The 18,115-nt window shown below is 41.7% G+C and overlaps 1 long non-coding RNA gene across 1 annotated transcript; it reads left to right on the top strand.

The window, feature by feature from the left end:
- Positions 1-16,065: 16,065 nt before the first annotated feature.
- LOC128448704 (uncharacterized) lies at positions 16,066-17,371 on the top strand. Its single transcript, XR_008339791.1, has 3 exons — positions 16,066-16,104; positions 16,965-17,088; positions 17,201-17,371. It is a non-coding gene; the product is annotated as an uncharacterized LOC128448704 (long non-coding RNA).
- Positions 17,372-18,115: the final 744 nt, after the last annotated feature.

Genomic DNA, 18,115 nt, shown 5'->3' on the forward strand with positions numbered 1-18,115 from the left:
GGTTAAAATGGTAGGATGTACATACTCACAAGCCACAGTTCTATAAGCTGTTTCCTGTTTTGGATGAATCTGGGGGGTTACTTTTGGGAGACAATGCCAGGACATTGGATCCCAGAGGACAAAGGTGGCAAAGTGACCCCTATGCAGTGGCTGATCAAGAGCCCAACTTGAGGTGACTCCATCTGACGTCACAAAATGGCGGCCCAGGGGAAGCTTTGACAGCAAATGAATGACTGCAGAGAATCCTGCAGGCTCCACCAGCGTCCACGAGTATTCACTCTGCCTGTTTTCTCTTACATCTGCTCTGTTCAATAATATTTACATTTTGCATTAAAAACTAATTTAATCCATTATTTCATTAAAGTGCAAGTGAGAATCAAAATGATAAAAAGCATGCCAGGAGTGTGATTGGGTGGTGTCACCGGGGTAAATAAACTCAGAAAAACTCCATATTCAGTGTTTCATTGTTTAACCCACTTCATGTTCTGGAGGGAAGAGAGCTGCTTTTATAGCCACTGTACATATATTATTTAGCCGCCTGCTTTCCTTAGAAATCCAATTATCAGATTTTGAAGCAAAGAGCTGGCAAATGCTCCAGAGGCAAACCTCAAATGCTGCCCAACAAATCTCTGAGCGAGATTAGCTCCAGACCTGGTGCACACACATCCAAGATATTGATTTCACACTCCCTCATGTAAACACAAACACGCAAGCACAAACAAATCCACCTGATTAGACGGTTATCATCAAAGCTAATGGTGGAATTCAAATCTGGTTTTCTGCCTCAGGAATTCAACATGTAACTGTATCTGCGTTAGACTCTCATGTGCTGCTCAGGCTGTTCCTTCTGAAGTTAGCAAAATAGACGGTGAAAATCAGCTTTCATCACAGTTTTAAATGTGTATCTGTTGAATATGTGTTATCATAAATATTTGCAACACTTCCTAAACCTGTGTCCCCAACAAAGTTCCTGCATGTGCAGGTGATTTACCGGTCATCTCAGAACTTTTTGATCTCACCCGGTAGGGGTGCCAAAAGTAAGTAACTAATACAAATGTATGCAAAATGTTTCTTCATGACATATCAGTAGTGAGCCTAATTATCTGCACAACAGCACAATCCCCATCAATCCTCTTTAGCTATGGAACCGCAATAATGCTAGTTTAAGTCAATCATTTCTACGGATTCCATTGTCTTATCACAAGCACAATGTTCTTTAATATAATACATTTCTGTTATTATACATTGTATCCGGTTTCCTTCACTGTCCCTACCTATAAATGTGACTACCGTCTGTCTGTGGGCCTGTGGAACAAATATCTCGAGAACCGTTGATCTTGTCAGCTTTACATTTGGCATGTGCATTCTAAATGGACCAGGGAAGGGCATTGTCGAAGTTAATGTCCTTTGGACACATGATACATCCATTAATAACCTAAACTTTGAATCAACAGGCGACCAGTGCACTGTAGCTGTCAGTGGGGGTGTGTGCTTTCAGTCTGTGGACCGTGTTGAACACATCTTCTACGCCCTCTGATAAACCACAGCAGTGGGCAGCAACTGGCTCAAACCGTGAGTAAAAATCGCCACCAGATCATTTTGATTATTTCTTCCATATTGGACGAAAACAGACAGTACAGGAGTCATGGTTGATCTCCAAAATGTCAATAGAATCACTTCATCTTTAGCGATTTTTTTGAATAAAACACTGACAAGTAGGAGGGCAATTCTACAATGTGTATTTAGAAATTTTTTACAATAATAATTATAATTCATAAAAGCTTCCGTGAAAATTAATCTGTTCATAACTATATAAGGCAATGGCGACAGTGGTCAGTTGGTTCATTGAATTTAATTAATCTGAAGTGACCATCAGCATGACCTTGAGGTTGTAGAGACTGAACTTTTAAAATTAAATATAGCGATTTTTATGATTCATCTGAAAACCTGATTATATGTCAAGCTAAGATCGTTCTCAATGTAATGTAATCAAAGACCCACCGCGGGTATGAAAGCAGCTTTGCTTTCAATGAAATGCTCCCCTGTAATTAGTTTCAAAGTTCTTCACAGAGCTATTAAAAAAATAATGAATGTGACCTGACTTGAAGGCAAAAAGCTGAGCAGACCATAGTGACCATATGTAATTGAAAAAAATAAAAGCTGTGCTATAGTTTTCCTTTTGAAGCTCTGACTAACTGTCATGAATAATTAATAGCAATGGGATGGGCACAACATCTCCATAAGCTTCTACCCGGTTGCAGCTGCAGCTGCTGGTAGCGGAATAAATTGAGAAACTCCACATTCATATTAGAGAAAATGAGACTTTTATTAAATTAATTGGGGCTTTACACAAAAATGAGTTCTTTGAAAGATGCTTTGGTTTAATACTTACAAATGCCATGTTCAACTGTTTTACATTATAAACATCACATTTGACTTATTGTACTATATAACTGGCATATTAAGCATTTAAACAATTTGGAAGGATTAATCTCTTCGTTCAGTTCTACAGTCAAATGGGAAAAGTAAGTGGCCCACTCGTACTCCTGTCTATAAAAACAAAGTTAGTAATTTACACAGCACCTTTCACAGAATTGTTACAACGTCCCTTATGATCAAAGTGATCAAATCAAGAGTCAGGTAAAAACAAAAACATGTAAAGGCACCAGATGAAATATAAGAGACCTAGATGTCTGTCTGAAAAGATGGCTTTTAGTTTATAGAGTCCCAACTCCTCAGGATTACTGAGAGACCAAAGCTTAGGGGCTACACCCATGATCCTCCAGGGTGTTATAGCGTGTCAGAGGTACACCATAGTCCAAAATAAGTGATTTCACACAGCAAAAAAAAACAAAAAACATTATTCAGCTTGATCCAGAATCAGTCAGAACCAAAAGAGTTAGTCTTGTTCTGGGTCAGTTGGACCAGTCTGTAGTCCACATGCTTTATCACGCCAGGCTGCCTGTCACTCGGTGCTGACAAAATATGATAACATCAGCCATCAGTTTCCACATTTAAATTCAGCTAATTAGTATTTGGATCTGCAAGCACACTCATAAATATCCTTAAATATAGCAGAATTTTTCATCAAGATCCCCGATACATTTTAAAACCATCTAATGTATTGTAGCTTTCTGGAATTACCATTGAACACATCATTATTAATCCAACCCTTTTGTGTGAAGCTATTGTTGGGTTGCAGCGTTTATTAAGTTATATTAGCCAGGAATCAAACAAACCCAGGCCTGTCCAGATTCAGACATGAAGAATGTCTCCAAAGGGGTTCTCATTTATACGGTGGAATTCTTCAGGAGTCTCCACTTCAATTTTTCTTAAGATCTATGGAATTCATTCTTATGTAATAGTTTGCAATTTCATCTGGGAATTTACAATAAGTCTAGCTCAAGGTACTTATGCAAACGTCGCCTCGGAACTTTGCGATTCCTTCCTTCCACCACTTCTCGCACTTCCATTGATGGTGCCTGACTCGATTATTTCCCGGCCCCCACTGAAAAGGCTTTTTTAATAAAGGGTTTAAGTAAAGTACCTAGCTTTTGCAGTAATATGGTAATGACTAAATAATATAGTAAATGACTAAATGATAAAGCAAATAAAGTTATGACTATTAAGAGTGAATGATATATGCAGTAGTTAAGGGCCAAATTAGTTTGTGAAATTTTTACATCACCATTGTACCATCCCCGGCTGAATGATGGTCTGACTCTTTTATTGATGGTTCACAACACTTAATAAACCACATCATAATATCACAAACAATTATTAGTGTGAATGATACAGTCTCTATATGTTTGGACAAAATTAACGCAGATTTCGGAAATCTATGCATCTATAAAATACATTCTAATGAAACAAAATATTTATTAGGTCATTTCCAACCATAGCTACGTTGATATGGTGGAAGATACATGACTTAAGTATAAATAAATAAATGTATAAATTAATACATGAATAAATAGATAAGGAAATGAATAACTGAGCCTCAAGTCTCGTGTTGTACTGAGCATAGCATGTTGACGAGTTATTTTCATGATGTTTAAATGCAGCGTCATAAATTCTGGAGTGAAACATACAAACACTAATTTACTTCATGTACTGATCAGGTCCTGATAACTAGTGATGAGTTTGTATTAATCCGAGTGAGAGCAGAGGGGAGGAGGACACAGAAACTCCAGCTCGGGACAAACCACCTGCAGCTTCTGCTCTGATCACGAAGCAGAGGCGCTGATCAGTGAGCAGCTGTGAACAGAGAAACTCTGTTTTCACTGTTTCCAGTACAAAGTCACTGAGCGGCGGCTCCACAGTGAAGAGCTCTGATCTTACTGCCTTTGTCTCTGAGGGAGTGAGTGGTAGTGTGTGTATGCTCAGTTGACCAATCCTGCTCGAGACTGGGGTTAGGACCTCCTACCTCATTTACATATGGACACAGAAATACAGAAATGTGGAAATAAATAAATGTGGAAATAAATACAGTAAAGTAAATGACTCAATGTCTTAAATTTATTTCCATCAGTTTATGTGTCCTCCTCTTCTCCCCTCTCACTGTTACTAATACAAACTCATCACTAGTTATCAGGACCATGAAGTATCTTAGTTTGTTTGATTCAGTCCAGAGTTTATGAGGCTGCATTTAAACATCATGAAAATGACTCGTCAACATGTTGTGCTCAGTACAACACGAGACGTGACGCTCAGAGTCAGGACTACTGACACCCAAATCATCCCAATAAAAAAATAACCTTAACTAACCCTAACCCTCTGAACTTGAACTACTTCATTTAAATGGGAACTGGCTCAACACTGCAAACCGCTACTGGACACCAGTCATCTTTGAAAGGCAGAAGTAGTGGGACTGGATCATCACACTCCTGTGACTAATCCTGCATGAGACTGAGGTTAGGACCGCCTTTCACATTAGCAGAAATAAATAAATGTATTTCTGTATTTATTCATTTATTTATTATTTCCTTATTAATTTTTGATGTTTTTTTTTATACATTTATTTATTTGTACTCAAGTCATGTATCATCCTCCATACTTTGAAACTTCTCATATTACAATTCTGTAGCTGTAACAATGCAGAGATACAGCTACACATCAGTGTCATACGAGGGAGCAGGCATAGGAAAGATGAGTGACAGTTTTTTTATTTACTTTGACAGGTTGCCTGTCACTTGATTAAATGTTATCATAGACCTCTGCATGTAATAAAACAGTGAAGGTAAAACATACACACACACACACACACACTCGTCCGTTTCCCAGACGTACGCTGTCTCCCGAAAGTCATTCCAAAGTGCTTGAGATGGTTTTACTCGGATGCAGCATCCATGCCGAAGCCGCAGTGCGCTAGCTCATGCAGAGACAAATGAAACGGCACGATTTCACTCGTCGGCCCGTTCCCTTTGGAAAGCTCAGCATCAAAGCAGCTCAGTGATGTGCTTCAGTGGCTTTACCTGAGGCGCCAGCATCCCCCTGCACCTAGTCTGAATGAACATACGCCTCAACTCACAGCAATCAGGACGGAGATGGAAATACAAACGCCTGGCCCGTAATTTATTTATGAATGTCCTCACCCTGGTGACTAAACAGATGCTTTGCTCAGGTACAAAACTAAATGTTTGGGAGAAACACACACACACACACACACACACAGTGGGTTAGTGAGTGTGCCTCAGTACACAATTGTAATTGGATTCAAAGGCAGCGTGTGTATCCAGGTTTACATGGATGCCTGCATTTGTGTGTGTCTACATCTGTGTGTAGTTTGTACTGGGTTTTCATCTGTGTGTCTCCATGAGAGCAGCAGCGTATGTTGGTGATAATCTTTCCATCATTTGACAACTGCATGCTCTACTACTGCATGGCTGAGTATATGTGCAGCAAAGCACAATATGTGTGTTTGTTTGTGTGCACGTGTTTTTCATCTCATGGGATACCTCCCTTCAAAGCAGAGGCAGGTAACAGAGGAGAGGATGTCGATCCCTTTCAGATGCCACTCACCTTGAGGCTCTGCTGCTACCCAGACATGGTGAGTTAACGCTGTTCGCAGCACACACGTAACACACACACTTTCTGATAATGAGCTGTATGTCCACTCCCAGCAAACAGCAGAGCGAAGGCACGAGGGAGTGGAAGAAAGAGGAAAAACAGGAGACGGAGGGCGAGGAGGCATAAACAGGAGGAGAAATAAGTATGAGAGCAACAAAAAAAGTGGGATGGAAAAAGCAAATCTGCAGAGAGCATTGGGACTTAAATAAAAGGGACTAAAGACAGAGGGGGAAGGAAGGGACAGAGGGAAATCAGGGAGCCTAGAGGAGGGAGTGACAGAGAGGTGGTGCGGATGTGACTGTATGTTTCCAGACGGTGTCTGACAACACCAACTTCACATTTACACGAGTTCATGACAGACTGGCAGATGCTTGTGTCCAAGGAGACACACATGTAACGCACAGTTGAAAAAAAGATGATTGCTGCGATGCTTGCTAAGTGTACACACACAAACACACATCTATGGAGACTGTTACCAGGGATATGATGGCAAAAAAAAAGTGGGGACACCATAATTTTCAGATAGCTCTCTCTTATTAGAAAGGTGGATTATATTTATACCTGAAGTCAAGAAGGTTGTTTGGTTTTTCAAAAATGTTTATACTGTATTCTGTAGTTTTTTTTAAAGAGCTGAAATACGCTTTCCCATTGCCCACAGGAGTTTGCTTTCTTTTTTTTCTTTTCTCAGTGAGTCATGTTCGACATCACACTGATGCAGGAATCTGAGGAGCTATCTACCTCACCGTCTTGCCAGTGTTGCGTCTTGCACGATAGGAAAATAGAAATTTGCTCTCGCACGTTGTTCCCAAGATGTGAGAAAGTACACACACATGGTTCAACCTTTGTTTTGAAAAGTGCAGCATCAGCCTGTAGACCCACAAGTAAGAAATGAACACCATCACCTGGGTTTCATCCTGCCATGACTGCAAATCGTGATCCGAGCCGTTACAAACCCGGGCCTACTGCAGACATTTGAACCGGAGAGTGAATGCTGATTGTATTCATCACTATTGCTGACAAACGCCAGATGTTAGTGGATTCTTTGACCTGTGGAAAAGAGGCTTTATTAACGGTTACTTGGAGCTTTAAAAAACATTTCATGTTCTCCGTCAACAGTTGGGAATGGGTCATAGCAACACTGGAAAGCTGTGTTGACTCACAACATTAACAATTTATATGAATAAAGACTAAGCATAATGCGCTCATTTATTTTTAGTCCCTTTCCAACTCCTCTGTCTTCATGAAGCAAAAATGTCAGACAGTTGAGGCCATCAGTGGCAAACTCAAAATAATGCAGATCTGGTATCATCTACACACACACACACACACACACACACACACACACACACACACACACACACACACACACACACACACACACACACACACACACACACACACACACACACACACACACACACACACACACACACACACACACACACACACACACACACACACACACACACACACACACCTCAGAGCTTGAATACAGCTAAGTGACTCATGGGTACAAGAAACATCTCCTACGCCAAACAGCAAGACTACCTATAGCAGCTGATACAGAGCAGAACTTTGCTAGTTGTTTAGATTGTGTTTGACTAAGTCCTGCCAGTCGTAGTCCACTGACCGAAAGCTTATGGACATGCCCCAGACTTCCAAATATCAATAGTACCAGCTTACATGTATAGCCTAGGTCTCTTATTTTAGCAACAATGGGCTGGTATTTGGTCAATTTGTTAAGGAAGGCTATGTCCATATAGAGGTCATAGACACAGGCTACCTCAAGGACTACTACCTCCCTTTTAACCTTGTCCAAGAAAACAACATCAGGGGTGTTAGGGATGTTACAGAACACATCATCAGAACTGTTAAACCAATCTGGCATTATACGGGAGTGTTTGTACATTGACACATTTGGGGGGAATACTCCCTTAACAGTGCTTGAAATGAGGTCGACAATGCGATCATGGCGTGCAATATAGAGTCCTTTGTACTTATTACAGCCATTAACGATATGAATGGTAATGATATCTGTACTCTGGCTTTAACAGTAAAGCAGAGGATGTTCCTGTACATTGTATGAGAGACAGAGTGGTCAGCAAAGTCAAGGCATGCCACCTTTCCCTGCAGTCTCAGTCCAGTCCTGTTTTGTCTTCTTGCTGTTGTGTTGTGGAGTGTTTCTTGTGTCCCATTGTGGTAGACAGTAGCCTCCACATTGACCGCTGGGTCTGTGACAACTGCATCAGATGAGTCTGGTGCAGTGGGTGAATTTCCTTTCACCCATTTCAGTCGAACTGCCGCTCTGTCGCACAGGTCATTGAGGTCCGGCCAGTCTGACCGACAACCGTAACCTGCAGCTTGGGTATCCAGCTTGCCATTACCTTTCCTCTTGAAGCCCAAGAAGTTCTCCTGGCCAGTATTTGCCAAAGGGACCTTTCTCCTCCTGAGGTCCAGTAGGAGGGAGGCTCTGGCTAGCTCTCGAACGGCAGCATCGTCGTTATTTAGCATCCTGATGAGGTGTGTCAGCCTTGTAGTGGTGCAGGTCCACTCCACATTAGGGACACCGAGCCCCCCCTCTTTGTATGAGAGGAAGAGTATATCCCGAGTGGAGTAAGTGTTCAGTCCCAGCCATATCCTGACAGCTTCGACTGTTTTATTGTTCATGTCTTGTAGGACATTCTGTGGAATGTGGACATTCGCAAAGAGATGTTGTATCTTTGCCAGGGCCACTTCTCTGATGGCCTCCAGTTTCATAACTACAGGGAGGGGTGAGGAATCAATTAGATCAATTCTGTTCTTATAGTCACAGGATAGCTTCTGTATTTGCTCACCCCACTTGCCTGAAATGTTGAACTTAGGTAGGTGTAGGTAGGTACAACCCTACCAAAAAGGTGTAAGTCTTGTGGCGAGAGTAGACCCTGATTGGTTGTCCCATTAGTGTGAAGGTGGGTGGTTTATCTGACTTCGCTTTGTACCAGCGGTTACCACCGCTGCGTCGTTCATAGAGTACTGCACATTTGGTATGTTTTACCTCCAGCTTTGACCAGAGCAGAAACTCATCTGTTCTGCCCAGCATGTTGGTAATTACACTCTCATCCCTAGAGGACATCTCCACATCATCAGCGTACCCCTGGACAGGGTTTGGGAATCTGATTTGTGGTGGTGCACACTGACAGAGCCATTTCAGCCACTGGTTGATGGGAAGAATGAAGTTAACAGCACTCCAGGGACAGCCTGTTTTAATCCCTACCTGGAGAGGTACAGGCTCTGTTAGCTGGTCTCCACAGATGACTTGCAAAAAAGATCCCTTGTACACGTCTGTGATGACGTCCACAAAGGGTTGAGGTAGATGGATTTCTTCCAGTGTGCGGAGCATCATATTGTGAGACAGTGTCCCAAAGGCATCTCTAAAATCCAGGAAAACAGTGTAGAATTTACATGATTCATGTTTGAAGTCATCAATTCCAGTTTTAAGGCAAAACACATGTTCATGCATGCCTTGTATGTCTATGTAGGCTTTTTGTTTAGGTGAGAGAGTGCCTGTGTCTATAAGCCATGGGAGGATGCGGGCACACACACACATAAAATATGATACAGAAAAGACCACACTTTATCTTTGGTGTTTTGTCATATAGTTTGGTACTAATTTTTGTACTACTAATATAATGTGATATTATTAAAAGATTGCCAGCTGTAAGGGAAATGTAACATGTGACCATAATATAATCATGTTTATGTATACTTTGATTGATCATCATTGAATCTCTAACAAATGTATCTTTGATGTTGCCGTTTCCTGTTGTACTGCATAAGTGTTGGCCTGATTACTCCAGACACAGTAATCTAATTAGTCCAGACACAGTAATCTAATTAGCCCGGACACAGTGTGAGAGTAATTTACTATTCAGGCAAATGGTTGATGTGAGGAAGTACTTTGATGTCTACAACTGTGAGCAAACGTATCCTTGAGAATTCAGGATGTTGCTCGACCAACTGATATTATAATGATTTTCTCACCCATGCTGATTCACCTAACAAAGACCTTACAGCACGGGGGATTCACTCCAGGGGTCTGAGAGCAGGGGACACGTTATCGGTCACCTACTTCCTTTATATCAAAGAGGCTGATCGATGAGTTTGTTCCTCTCTAGGAGGAGCTTGAAGATGTTTGAAGTGCTGCTTTTCCCGTGTCATCAACTGTTTAACACCCCCCCCTCCTGAATGGGTGGGGTTAGCCAAATGTATAAATACCAACCACTGTTATCTGTCTGTGTGCATATGACAAACTCAACTCTGTTGTATGTACCATGCTCGAGCATTAAATGTGTGACAATACTGTAAGAGAATTGTGTCTCGTTTCCTCCTTGCTAAAGGTGGGATTGTAGAAATTGCCACGACACAGCTCACGGGTTTCCTCCCTTCAAAGCAGAGGCATGTTACAGTGGGGGGAATGTCTATCCCTTTCAGATCCCACTCACCTTGGGGCTCTGCTGCTGCCCAGACATGCTGAGGTAATGCTGTTTGCAACACAAACACTTTGTGATAATGAGCTCGAAGTCCACTCACACCCACTCGCAAACACCAGAGAGAAGGGAATCAGGCAGTGGAAGAAAGAGACAAAACAGTAGACAGAGGAAGAGGAAGAAATAAATGAGAAACTAAAAGTGGATGGAAAAATAAAATCTGCAGAGAGCATCGGGACTTGAATAAGATGAAACAAATTAGACTAAAGACAGAGGGAGAATGAAAATCACTGCCCTGGAAATCATTCTTAAAGTACCACTGACTCCAGTCTCCTTAATTACATGGTCATCCAGCAGGTGGTGTGGATTCTCCACACGACAGACTGAGGGAGTCATGCCTGCCAACAGGAGTCCACTGAGATCAGCAGCAACACGCCTTCATCTTCAAATCACAAAAACAGTGGGCTGTTATCATTTTCAAATGGACCTGAGATAACTCTTCAAGCATCTAATCCCTCCTTTTATAGCTTGCACATAGAATAATATATACACAGACCTACGCTGACTCATTAAGTTCAGGGACAGGATTTGGTCTTCTATTATAAAAGAAGCTCAGCAGCAACTTTGCTATTAGTGTAGACCGTTTTACTGAGCGTTTACATGCGTGTGTGATCCGTGCTGTGCTCGACACTCCTGCAGCGGCTCAGAGCTGCCGAGCGGCTTCACAGGAGGAAGTTAGAGCTGTGATTGAGGACTGTCGAGTAGGTAGAGAGAGAGGATAACTTAATTCCTCTTGATGCTGTCATCTTTCACAGCTGGACATGGCGGGATCCCTCACCTGCCTCTTCAGTTATTGAGGAACAAGTTCCAAGATGACAACTCTTTCATCATCCAAATTTGAATAAAATTCTAAATCGCAGGTTGAACACATTTTGTAGCTTTGGAAAATTCATTTTTTGTGTAGTATATTTCAAGAGGTACTTGCTGAAAATACATTGTAATTTTGCATAATTTATAGGCCCGGGCCATATAGGCTGTGGTTGCTCGGTGAATGGGCTGAGGAACGGCGTGCTTTTTATTTCCACATCCATTTTAACAAGTTAGAGCAGGAACCTGCGGTTCAGCTCTGGATGCCGCGCTGCTCTTCTAGAGAGACGAGGCTTTGCAGATTTTCTTCGCAAACCGAACATGTTTCACGACAGCAAAGACCGATAAATTGATCTTTCAGCACAGTTTCAATGTTTATTATTAAATAAATAATCGCAACACTTCCTGTAGCCTATTCCTTTCAAAATAAATCACCCTAGTATTTCTGGTGACATTTTTTAAAAGGTTCTTATTGTGAAAAGTATTTCATATGCTGTTGAAATTGTTGTTTCTTAGTTCATACGTGTTCTGGTCCTTAATGGATGAATCTCTAAAGAGCTCATTTCGTGTTCCAGTTGGGTGGGATTATGCTATTAATATATTGGAGACATGACATTTGCAATATGTTCAATTCAATAGTTTTCTAACAGGGTTCAGATAAACAGTTGAGTACAATGCATGATTATAAATCTAATTTAAGTGAGTGTCTGAAACACTGTAAAATATTATTTTGCAACTTGCTACAGATGAATGAACAAAAAGAGTAATTTATTAATAATGAAGTGAAAACCACTTTTTAAAAAGGAGTGGTAAAAAGAGAGACTTCAGCAGTAAAGAATTTAACTTAAAACCACAAACTAAACAAACTAAATTGTCACTCAACCAAAAGACAGCACACATGACTTAACAGAGGCGATCACCAGCACACACAGTTTGAACGCTGCCACTTGGCCCACTGGGGCTGGCTGGCTGCTTCTCTGGGCCTTTAACCACCAGGGCCTTGATCGGTGATTGAGCCCAGCCGTGAACACTCACACATAAGAGGCCATAAGACTTTTAAACTCCTCCCAACTGCAATAACTCCACTAAATAAGTACCGTGGCATATTTGCACTACTGTTTTTTCTTTCTTCAGCTGTATATATATATATATTTAGACATATATTTAGACATATATTTTATTTCATATTTTAAATAGTTGATATTCTATTTTACACTATTTTATTCAAATTATGTTTTTGTTTTTTTAATTATTGAGCATTGTTAGAAGAGAGCCTGTGACTCAAGTATTTCATTGCCAGCGACTGCTTAATTGTTATCTCTTTGCATTTGATAATAAAACTCTTGAATCTTGCAGCTGCATGGAAAAGGGTGGCGCCTGCATGGACGCTGGGGGGAGAGCAGAGAGAATACACCACTCATCTTGTGTGGGGTCACTAAGAAGGGGCTGAGACATATTTCGGAAGAATCACAAGATAAGAGTCACAGCTGAGATTTATTTGAGTTTAACATGATCCAAGATTTGAGTTACACTCATTGAGATCATTTAGATAACTCTTCTGTTAATCAGAATGAGACTCAGATGAGCTTACATGCAGTCACTTCTCCTGAGGTCATAATGAGAAAACCGAGACATATTTGAGAATAATCATGAGATCATAGATGCGTAGCAGAGAGTGATGTGAGGTCTTTCCATGCTCCCATTTTCAGTCGCCTTGAATTCGACTAATTTAAGATTTAGAGATCTCTGTTTTGATCAGAGAAAGACGTAAATGAGACAATATGTGGTTGTTTCTCCTGATCTGAATTTAAGAAGTTGTAGAAAAAAAAATTCGGTAGCAACAGCCCTTTTAAGTCAATTCATTGTATCTTTTGAACCAAGTGTAAAGTTCTGACAACTGGGAGGATTTGTTCACTTTTCTTGGTTTTCGTGAGGTTGGCTTCAGCAGCGTTTTGAATAAGCGGCAGATGTCAGATTTTTGGGAAATACCTGTTATGTAATTAAAAATGAATAAGCAAAGTGCTTTCCGTTGGAAATGAGTGAAACAGGAAGGTTTCTATTATATTTGTTTGTTGTCTAATAGGTTTACCATGAAACTTGATGGAAGGATGTGCTAAGTGTAACAGTATGGCAATTTAGATTGTATTTGTCAGGCTAGATTCTGTTAGTGTTTCTGTTTATCTGTTAGATCTCTGTTTTTTATGTTTGCACTCTGTTTCTATTTTCTGCTTTATTTTGTAGTCTCTGTTCCTTGTGTGTTGTTTCTGTCTTCACTTCCTGTTGGTGATTGTCTTCCCAGTCCTCATGTGTTTCACCTGTGGTTAATTGGCACTGCCTTCCCTCTGTGTATATAAGCCCCTGTCCTTCCCTTTGTCCTTGTTGTTGTTGTTGCTGTTCTCGCTGTGTAGCCGGTTTTCCTGTTGTGTTTCTTCTGTTGTGTTTCTTGGTGCTGTCCTTTCCTGCGTTCCTGTCCTGATCTCCTGAGCCTCAGTTAAGCTTCCTTGTGTTTTGGTCCTCCTGTTCTTGTCCTTCTAGTTTGTCAACTCCTTTAGTTTTTGTCTAGTTAAAGCCTCTTTTAATATTAAATACTCTTTCTGTTAACTACCTCTGCTCCTGGGTCCATCTAATTCCATCAATCCTGACACTAAGAGTCAGAGAAAAAGACATTTGATTTTGTCACTTTACTTTCAACCTACCCTCATCAAGCTATATTACAGCACTAGTAGATAATGACCCTTGAGGGCCCATCTTATTTCCTTATTTGATGTATTCAGATAAAGTTCTATGTCCATCATGTGTGGCTTACTATTAAAGCTATAGAGCTAGCTGTAAACAAGAAATTACTTAAATGAGCACCTCGCTATGTTGGACATATAAGTGGGCCCTCTGTGTAAATTGTGGCACCTTCATGATCTAAATATACAGGACATACAAAGGAAACTTTGACCTGGTTATACGCCATTAACAGATGTAAATATTGCAAAAGTTCTGTTAAAAAAATGTTTGTTGGCTAAATGTGTTTGTGTTTAGCCTCAATATCCTGGACCATTTTACAGCATACAATTAAACTTTGCATGGACAAGTGCTTTAATGTACAGTACATAGCTGCTTTAATTTCCCTAGATGGAGATACAAAAGTAGACTATAATCATATAATGTAATTAGGCAGCAGAGGCACAGGAAATTAGACTGGTATCTTCAAATCTTGAGGGCAATGATAAAATCTCATAAGTTATTACCTTCTGTAGAAGCTTTAACGTCACATTATTTCCTCAGTGGTGAGACAATACACTTGTACCCTACGATGTGAGAATATTGTATAGTTTTATTATTGTCAAATACACCAACTGGTTTAGTAATTTATAATGACCTTTCTACCAGTGTGTAGAAAAAACCCCTGAAAATTACACAAAACATCAAAATGTCAAGGTAGTTAATTATACAGTTAAATTAAATACTGTACTACAGATTACGTAACACACTGTTCATGCTGAGGTCTGGATTCAGAGAGAAACTGCTGTTTTGGGGCTGAGCGGCACCAGACTTACAGCTCTGCTCTCTGCCTCCTCATTGACACCAGATCGCTGTGGCTCAGAGAGGATCAGTAGCCCAGAAATGTCAAAAGTGTCACAGTGAATCAATTCAAACCTTCAGGCCCCGACTTCATAAAGTCCAAGCTTAGCAGCCTCTGAGAGACTAGGTGCACATCAAGGGTAGGAAGGAAGTATTTTTACTTAAGTACTTGAAGACATGATAAAACAGTTTGCACACTGTCAAGAATATCACAGGTGATGTGCTTCTGTAGTCGTCTGTGGGTGACACATAACCCAGAAACACAGAATGCAAACATCAGAATGGCTCCATTCATTTAAAACAAACCAGTAAATGTCAGGGGGGTTTGGTCTTTTAGAAACAAACAAAGTTTTAAAGTTGACTGCAAAGTGGCAGTTAATTAGTTAATGGCAGCTTACAGTTGCCATTTGGTAAGATTGGTCATTCATGGACAGATTGGATGAAGCCGTCTGGTGTTCCCCCACATGCTTCTAAAGATATTTCAGCTGGTCACCATTCTGCCAACTCACAGTAAATTATGTTAAAGGGGACATATTATGAAAATTCCACTTTTGTAGTGCTTCTACACATTAGTTTGGGTATCTGGCATGTCTACCGTCCCAAAAACTCTGGAAAAAAAATCACTCCCGCGATTTGTTGTGGTTCCTCTATTTCAGAAACTATGTGCTAAAGTGCGTCCAATGGAATTTCCACCAAAATAGACGTCATAGTCGAAAAATGCCCATTTAGTACATTCCCCCATTGCTCTATGCACTCCCCCACTACCACTCGACCCACCCCTAGATGGACCCTCCCACTTTATAGAAGCTCGGTCCGTAGGTGTCCGCCATTTCATTCTTGCAAGCCTTGGCCTTGGAAACACTTGGATAAGCTAACAGCAGCATGAATCAATTTCGACAACCGAGATGCTCAGTGGTCGGCTGCACAAATGTCTTCATGTGACTCCAGCTTCAGAAGACACAATATTGAGATGGATTGAGTTCATATATGATGGCAACGTTCCTGCCACCACTTTGAATCGGACTGTTTTATCAACCTGGGCCAATATAACAACGGATTCTCTAAAAGGTTGTTATTGAAAGAGGGGTAGGTGCCATCTTTCCATCGCAATACTGAAGACGAGGGAAATGTAAGTATTTTTTTTAAATAATTCTGGTATTTGCTTCTTTTAGACATTTTGTGTGGAGGCTAGTGCCGTTAGCATGTTGTGCCGTGTGTGAGGGGGTGGGGGGCTAGTATGTAGTGGTGGGGGATAGGGAGAGACTTTACAGGAGTTTTCATGTTCGACTGTTAATAACGTTATTGAACAATTAATCGAAGACGGCGTGTGTTCGCACGGCAGGTTCATGAGTGTTGTGCTTTCCACGCGCTTTCCCCCACTCCGCTGGTGTGTGCCTAGTAGCTGCTGTAGCTGGAAGTTAGCTGCGGCCGCCGGCCGCCAGTAGCTGCGCCGGCCGTCAGTAGCTGCCACGGTTGCCGGCCGTCCGTAGATGCCGCGGCCGCCGGCCGGCCGGCCATAGCTGCCACGGCCGCCGGCCGTCAGTAGCTGCCACGGTTGGCGGCCGTCCGTAGCTGCCGCGGCCGCCGGCCGTCAGTAGCTGCCACGGTTGCCGGCCGTCCGTAGCTGCCGCGGTCGCCGGCCGGCCGCCAGTAGCTGCCGCGGCTGCTGGCCATCAGTAGCTGCTAAGGTTGCTACTGGCGCTGTAGCTAACTTCCAGCCCAGTGCTGCCGTGGGAAAAAATCGGCGGCACAGTACACCAGGCAGGACACGCGAGCGGACGGAGGGAAAGAACGTGGAGAGCACAACACTCACGAACCTAACTTCCAGCTACAGCTGCTGCTACGGGCGCTCGTTCAAGATACCGGAGGATGTTGTCATAATGTGCGGGACTAGAACGATTATTCATTACCAGCCCTAGTTGGGGAAATGTGCCCTTGTATCCTTGTATGCATGACAGTAGTACAAACATGAATAACTTTGGTGTTCAGGCAAGCACATCTGTTCACGGTGCTAGGCTACATCACGTAGCATGCCAGACGGACCCACCAAAGATGCGCACACATGGAACGCAGCTTTCTATGAAAACACTGCGACCTCACTACAAAAGTACAGGTTTGTTTACCCTCAGTTACTTCGTCATGTCATTGATTGTGTCTCCGTGTTAAAGTTGTAATAGCATCTCATTTGTTGTGACTCCATGGATACTGTGTCTGTTTTATCATAGGCACACAGAAAACTGTGCTGCACTGATGTCGGTGTTGGGACCTCAGCTGTAAGAGACCTCGCTTGGAGGAGGGACAGGACAACCCAAGTTGTTGCAGTATGGACTTCGGAGAGCCACAGGATGCTACCTATGATCCTGATGACTCGATCACAGTCTTGACTGAGTCAGCAGATGTGACGTGAGTGACTCAATATTTAATCTAAACATTTCAATAATCAGAGATTACCATCCTACACTTTTTTAGCTGTTGCAGCCTTTTGGTGAAATCTTTGTCGTTCTAATAGAATGGAATCTTCCAACCCTGTTTATAAGACACTGTCGTGGCAATTTCTACAATCCCACCTTTAGCAAGGAGGAAACGAGACACAATTCTCTTACAGTATTGTCACACATTTAATGCTCGAGCATGGTACATACAACAGAGTTGAGTTTGTCATATGCACACAGACAGAAGACAGTGGTTGGTATTTATACATTTGGCTAACCCCACCCATTCGGGAGGGGGTTGTTAAACAGTTAATGACACAGGAGGAGCTTGAAGATGTTTGAAGTGCTGCTCCTAGAGAGGAACAAACTTATTGATCAGCCTCTTTGATATAAAGGAAATAGGTGACGGGTATCCTGTCCCCTGCTCTCAGACCCCTGGAGTGTAACATCTGTCTCCAAGATCCCTTCTTAGTGTCTACAACCACCACAAATCCCCCGTGCTGTAAGGTCTTTGTTAGGTGAGTTTGTGTAAGGAACATCAAAGTAGTTCCTTACATCAATCATAATGCCTGAATAGCTAATTACTATCACACTGTGTCCGGACTAATTAGATTACTGTGACTGGAGTAATCAGGCCAACACTCACTCAGTTCTACAGGAAACAGCAACATCAAAGTTACATTTGTTAGAGATTCAATGATGATCAAT

The sequence above is a fragment of the Pleuronectes platessa genome, chromosome 9, assembly GCF_947347685.1.
Source record: "Pleuronectes platessa chromosome 9, fPlePla1.1, whole genome shotgun sequence".
Classification (NCBI taxonomy): Eukaryota; Metazoa; Chordata; class Actinopteri; order Pleuronectiformes; family Pleuronectidae; genus Pleuronectes; species Pleuronectes platessa.